We start from the raw sequence: 7,847 nt of genomic DNA on the forward strand, positions 1-7,847 counted from the left end.
TTTGCCATCTAGAAAATGAATGTCATCAGGGACTAAGCCTTCACTGCTAAAATATCATAAAGTCTTGGCTTCGTTCTGATGCATTTGGCAAAATGCTGGCTGCCTACTGCTTTTATTCCTTGTTTTCCCATTGGAACAGTAATCTTTTATTTAATCAGTTAAAAATATAGTTCAGGAGGCCAGTTTTTGCCAATGGTAATTACTAGTACTTTAAAACTTGAGAAGGAAGAGATTTTCCCCAGAAAACTATTTTTTTTAGATAAAATAATAGATTTACCGTATGTTGGTTTTGACCAAGGGATTTCTTTTATCAATTTTTTCTGACCCTTTTCTCCAAGAGGATTGGTCATTTGGATGCATGTGACCTTCCCCGTCACCAGTCTCTTCTCTATATGGATCTCTTGACACCTTCACAAAAGTAAAAGCCTAAAGAACAAACAAGACTATTCTAGATGTCTGGGATGGAAAGTTGATAGGTCTTCTAGGAGAGTTTTTTTCTCCCCTGGACTATGAATTATTAAAAGCCTCCTCATCTTTTAGACTACTGAGCACCATGATTTAGATCCCACACCAAGCATCCTTGGGTTTGGCTGAGTTGGTCTCTTTGAATACTGTCAGCTGGTGTAGCAACCTGCTGGCCTCAATCCTATCAAGTGAGTCACAAAGACAATTTTTTGACTTCTGACTGCATGAGACTTTGTTCTTACAACAGGTGTCTGGCAGTTAGTACCATAAGCCCAGTACCACTCAGAGAAGGGCCATCTTCCTTATCATCATGCTATCTCACTGCCCGGCTTCCTATATTCTTGCTACATGTTACATGGAAATGGCTTCTCTGTGTGTGTGAATGCAGTCTGTGAACTGGAAGCACATAGTTCCTAGGGCCCTCACTCTTCTTCTTCTTTGCTTTTTCAGAGACAGGTTTGAAACTCATTCTAGTTAGAAGAGTACTCTCTGATTGAAATCCAAACTTTAAAACATTTCTCTGGCCACCTACCACACAATCTACACACATTGGGCCTTAGCACTTCTAGTGTAACAGTTTTAAACATCTCAGCATTGGCAGCTCAGGGGCTTCTGGCTTATCAATTACCCAATAATATGTAAAAATAAAATATGTCTAGAACCGGCCTATTACTTAGCCAGAATAGATGATGCCGATGTGGTGTGACTTGATCAAAACAAGGAATATTCTCTACCCAACCGTCTTCATCCCTGCCGCCATACCTGACAGCCCATTATTAAAGATCTGTAGAGTTGTTATTATTATTATTTAAGAAACATTAAATAAAATGAGAATACATGATAAAGAGGCAACACCTTAAAATATTTTTGAGCTATGAGATGTTGGCTGGTATTTGCTGACAATAAATCTTTGCAGATGAGGATTGTTAAGAGAAATCAAGATACTGAGAATAGAGATGAAAGTGTCCCCATGGTCAATTTTACCTTCTTAGGAATTTGGTCTTGACCAGTTCTGATAGTTCTGGGTTTTTGTTTTGTTTTATTTTGTTTTATTTGTTTATTTGTTTTTTGGCAAATTTCAGAAAGCACAGAGAGAACTAAAAGAAACATTCAAACTTTATTAAGGGAGAAATGATTAGAAGTGGATTTTGAAACATGTTCTTTCCTGTTGACACATGTTCAAAGAATGTCTGGAGGAAATACTAAATTAAAATACAGACTGATTCAACTGTTGGCATCAAATCACTTACAGTGTGATATGGTTGCTATCTTGAATATGAGGGAAAAGAAAAAGAAGCTTCCCAAAGTTATAATTTTGTTGATGAAAACAATGAAAATCTTAATTTAGAATCTATTTTGTTATTTTGATTTTATCACTGTGAATTCCCTTGGAGACATTTACTCAAAATGGCTCTACTATATTCCTGGTTCCTGATATTACTGGTATAAAAGAGTATAGGGAGGACAAAGGCTTTACTATTTCAAATATAGAGTTAGTAACTATAAATATTCACCTATGAATATTCCTTCTCAGGTAAATTTTGAGTCTTCCTCCTGAAAAGTCAGGAAATGTAGTAGACAGGTAGCAAGTTATAAAATCTTGACGAAACACATAGTTTGGCACAACCACCTACCTGTCCTTTTGCTCACTTAGCAAGTCCATAGAATGTTCATTTTACTCTGTGGGGAGCAGAGGTAAGTATATAAGTATATATAGTAAGATATAAATATACTTCTGTCCATTCCCACCTTGCTAACAGAATCCCTATTTTGCTCAGGTTTATTCCTCCTCAAAGATGATCCAAACCCCAGCTCCATAGATGTACCCAAGGCAGTCCAGTGGGAAATGGGAAACCTCATTCTGCTTGCTAGTGACTGCTTTCAGGAAGGAACGTGATCTTACTCTGTCCAACAAAATGTGGGAGGGAGAGATGCCAATGTGCTTCTGGGAAAGGTGTGGCATCCTAAAATACACCTGCAGGAATTGCTGTGGATTTTTAGTTCCCTCTAACCTTGTACCCAAATGTGACACCTGGGGTCATGAGGTTAGTGAACACAAGGACTGAGGATGAACCCCTGAGTCTTGATAGTAACATTGAGCCCTGAATTAATCAACCCTGGTGTCCTACCCCTGAGTTTCTTGTTACATGAGAAAGCGAATTTCCTTGTTGTTTAAGTCCCTCTGGGTTGGATTTTTTGCTGCTTGCAGCTGAAATCATTCCTTGCTGGTGCGAAGTGCACAGACACAGTTCTCGAGAAGCTAACAATCTCAGATGAATAGGCTGAATATGATAAATATCATAATAATATCAAGCAAGATGTTAACATGACTTCTAAGGCTTCCTCTTGCTTTTGGAAGAGGGAAAAGTTACTTCCACTCAGAATGATTAGGAAGCGCAACATGTGGAAGGTAGCAGGAGAGGCTACAGGAGAATAGTTGGTGGAGCAATATTATGAAAAGAGGTCATGATGGAAAATTGAAGATATTCACTGTTTTCCATCATGAGTTGAATGGAATTCAGGTGTCCGGACACGTTCTATAAAAAGAACTGTTCTGTGGTAAAATAAAGTTGAGAAAGTGAGCATACTCTAGCTCCACAGAGCCCCTTGGATATTAACAATGCATATTAGCATTTAAAGGCTTGAAGAAGTCTTGAAGACCAAAACTACACTTATCTTCATTGAATTGCCTATTTGTTCCTGAAACTTCTTGGACAACAGAATGCTTCTTGCTTCAGGACAACTGCTATCATCACACCTATGGGTACACAATTTGGGAAAGGTTGGGCTGAAGAGAGTAGAGAGACTTCTGGAGAGAATTTGGAGAACAGGAAGAGGAAGTGGCAGTAAAGAGACAAATAGTGACGAAAGGGGTGAAGAATATACATATAGCATATCAGGAGTCAGGGACAAAGGATTCTTCCAGGAAAAGCTGGTCAGCAGAGTAAAAGGATGCAAAAAAGTAAAAAAAAAAAAAAAAAAATGAGGACTGAGAAAAGCCATGACAAGAGTCACTGAAAATGTATTTCACTAGTAAAGCGAGAAATGAAAACAATTTGTCAGGATGACAAAAGATAGTAAGAAATTGATTATGAAAAAAGGAAAAGGAATGATAAACTGAGGATCAAACATATTCAAGTGAATATCTTTCATGAATAGATAGGTCTGTTGCTTGCATACAAAATTAATGTAGGGATAGATGGATGGATGATGGATGGATGGATGAATATTGAAGGAATGAGCTAGTGAACATGTAGAAATTCAAGTTGCTATTTAAAGAAATAATTAAAAGTTAAAGTCCCCAGGAGATGAGGAAAAGAATAAAGGTGTCCCTCTTTAGAGGTGTTCCCACTTGACCAGGAAGAAAAGATGAGTAGTTTGATAAAGAGACAGATTCTCCTTCAACTTCTGAAGTAGAAGGCGACATGATGGTATCTAGTAAAGTGGGAAACAGGATCCTGGGGAAGATGAAGAAAGTCTGGGAAGGGTATTGTGGCCCATGATCTAGAGAATGAAAAAGACATGAGTGAAAGAATTTCTAGAGCACAGTGAACACCCTACTTTTGAGCTGGTGGGGTGGCCCACTAGGCTCTGTGATTTCTGCAGGAGTACTCTTTAAGCTAGAATCTGAGAAAGCAAATGGCAAGGGTGTTGTGTAGTTGGGCCGTTCTGTAGTAGAAGGTTATGAAGGTAGACAAGCCTGGAGTTGATATGTGGACCTTGTTACTATGACTGTCTTGTTCAGACTGAAAAGAGGTCAGACGTGTGCAGAAGAGAGCTAGTGGACATGGCTACGTTGCAAGAAGGTCGGTGATCTGAAATTCTGGCGAGAATAGAAAGTGTGTATTTTGGACTTCGGAGAGAAAAAGAGGTGAATTAAGGAACTGAAAGAAGGAAAGATGATTTAAACAGTTCATGATCTAAAAGAAATATCACTTTTCCCAGCACCATTTATGGAAGAGACTGTCTTTTTCCCATTGCATATTTTTTCCTGCTTTGTCAAAGATTATTTGACCAGAGTTGAGGGTCCATATCTGGGCTCTCTATTCTGTTCCTTTGGTCTATATGTCTGTTTTTGTGCCAGTACCATACTGTCTTGGTGATCACTGCTTTGTAATATAGCTTGAAATCAGGCAGCGTGATGCCCCCAGGTTTGTTTTTCTTTTTCAACATTTCCTTGGTGATTCGGGGTCTTTTCTGATTCCATACAAATTTTAGGATTGTTTGTTCCAGCACTTTGAAATTGGAATTTTGATTGGGATGGCATTGAAGGTATAGATTGCTTTGGGTAGCATAGACATTTTAACAATGTTTATTCTTCTGATCCATGAGCATGGAATGTTTTTTCATCTTTTTGTGTCTCCTTCAATTTCGTTCATGAGTGTTCTATTGTTCCTAGAGTATAGATCCTTTACCTCTTTGGTTAGGTTTATTCCGGTGTCTTATGGTTTTTGGTGCTATTGTAAATGGAATCATTTCTCTAATTTCCCTTTCTACAGTTGCATTATTAGTGTATAAGAAAGCAACTGATTTCTGTGCATTGATTTTGTATCCTGCCACATTACTGAATTGCTGTATGAGTTCTAGTAATTTGGGGGTGGAGTCTTTTGGGTTTTCCACATAAAGTATCATGTCATCTGCAAAAAGAGAGAGTTTGACTTCTTCTTTGCCAATTTGAATACTTTTATTTCTTTTTGTTGTCTGATTGCTGTTGCTAGGACTTCTAGTACTATGTTGAACAATAGTGGCGAGAGTGGGCATCTTTGACGTGTTCCTGATCTTAAAGGAAAGGCTCTCAGCTTTTCCCCATTGAGGATGATGTTCTCTGTGTGTTTTTCGTAGATGGATTTTATGAACTTGAGGAATGTTTCCTCTATCCCTATACTCTGAAAAGTTTTAATCAGGAAAGGATGCTGTATTTTGTCAAATGCTTTTTCTGCATCAATTGAGAGGACCATATGGTTCTTCTCTCTCTTATTTTTTTTTTTTTAAAGATTTTATTTATTTATTTGACAGAGAGAGACATAGCGAGAGAGGGAACACAAGCAGGGGGAGTGGGAGAGGGAGAAGCAGGCTCCCCGCAGAGCAGGGAGTCCGATGCGGGACTCGATCCCAGGACCCTGGGATCATGACCTGAGCTGAAGGCAGTCGCTTAACCAACTGAGCCACCTAGGCGCCCCATTTTCTCTCTTCTTATTAATGTGTTCTATCACATTGATTGATTTGCGAATGTTGAACCACCCTTGTATCCCGGGGATAAATCCCACTTGGTTGTGGTGGATGATCCGTTTAATGTATTGTTGGATCCTATTAACTAGGATTTTGCCGAGGATTTTGGAATCCATATTCATCAGGCGTATCGGTCTGAAGTTCTCCTTTTTCATGGGGCCTTTGCCTGGTTTGGGGATTAAGGTAATGCTGGCCTCATAGAATGAGTCTGGAAGATTTCCTTCTGTTTCTATTTTTTGGGGAAAATTGGACAGCCACATGCAGAAGAATGAAACTCGGCCATTCTCTAACACCATACACAAAGATAAACTCAAAATGGATGAAAGACCTCAATGTGAGATATCCATCAAATTCTAGAGGAGAACATAGGCAATAACTTCTTTGACATTGGCCACAGCAACTTCTTTCAAGATACACCTCCAAAAGCTAGTGAAACAAATGCAAAAATGAACTTTTGGGACTTCATCAAGATAAAAGCTTCTGCACAGCAAAGGAAACAGTCAACAAAACAAAGAGGCAACCCACAGAATGGGAGAAGATTTTTGCAAATGACACTATAGATAAAGGGCTGATATCGAAGATCTATAAAGAACTTCTCAAACTCAACACCCAAAAAACAAATAATCGAGTCAAAAAATGGGCAGAAGACATGAAAAAACACTTCTCTGAAGAAGACATACAAATGGCTAACAGACACATGAAAAAATGTTCATCATCATTAGCCATCAGGGAAATTCAAATCAAAACCACATTGAGACACCACCTTACACCAGTTAGAATGGCAAAAATTGACAGGGCAAGAAACAACACATTTTGGAGAGGTTGTGGAGAAAGGGGAACCCTCTTACACTGTTGGTGGGAACGCAAGTTGGTACAGCCACTTTGGAAAACAGTGTGGAAGTGCCTCAAAAAATTAAAAAGAGAGCTACCCTATGACCCGGCAATTGCACTCCTGTGTATTTACCCCAAAGACAAGGATGTAGTGAAAAGAAAGGCCATATGCACCCCAATGTTCATAGCAACAATGTCCGCAATAACCAAACTGTGGAAAGAGCCGAGATGCCCTTCAACAGATGAATGGATCAAGAAGATGTGGTCCATATATACAATGGAATATTACTCGGCCATCAGAAAGGATGAATACCCAACTTTTACGTCAACATGGATGGGACTGGAGGAGATTATGCTAAATGAAATAAGTCAAGCAGAGAAAGTCAATTATCATATGGTTTCACTTATTTGTGGAACATAAGGAATAGCATGGAGGATATTAGGAGAAGAAAGGGAAAAATGAAGGGGGGGAATCGGAGAGAGAGACGAACCATGAGAGACTATGGACTCTGATAAACAAACTGCGGGTTTTAGAGGGGAAGGGGGTGGAGGGATGGGTTAACCCAGTGATGGGTATTAAAGAGGGCACGTATTGAATGAAGCACTGGGTGTTATACGCAAACAATGAATCATGAAACACTACATCAAAAACTAATGATATAATGTATGGTGATTAACATAACATAATAAAATTAAATTAAAAAAAGAAAAAACTAACGATGTATTGTATGGTGACTAACATAACATAATAAAATAAAATTTAAAAAAATTAAAAAAATAAAAGAAATATCACAATTCCAGGGGCGCCTGGGTGGCTCAGTCGGTTAAGTGTCTGGCTTTGGCTCAGGTCATGATCCCAGAATCCTGGGATCGAGCCCCATGTCGGGCTCCCTGCTCAGCAGGGAGTCTGCTTCTCCCTCTCCCTCTGTCCCTCCACCCTGCTCATGCTTTCTCTCTCTCTCTCTCTCAAATAAATAAATTAAAAAAAAAATCTTTAAAAAAAAAGAGAAATATCACAATTCCATTGTTGCTAAAAATCCATCAACTGACCCGTCAACCATGAGAATTTAGTAGATTATGCCTTTGTTGACTTCTATCTTCTTAGTCTGGTAGTCTTTTTACCAGTACTTACTATCATTGTTATGCTCTTATATATATATCAAACCTATACCTCCTAAACTTTGCAAAAAAATGTGCAATGTGCTTTATTTTTTATCCTATAATTACCAAGATTTTAAAATATTATTTTAAATAATTATTCAAAATATTATTTATAGGTCCCTATTGAGGAAAATTGACTAAAATATTATTTTATTTGTATT

Source organism: Mirounga leonina, unplaced genomic scaffold (assembly GCF_011800145.1).
Source record: "Mirounga leonina isolate KUSES-001 unplaced genomic scaffold, KU_Mleo_1.0 Mir_98, whole genome shotgun sequence".
NCBI lineage: Eukaryota > Metazoa > Chordata > Mammalia > Carnivora > Phocidae > Mirounga > Mirounga leonina.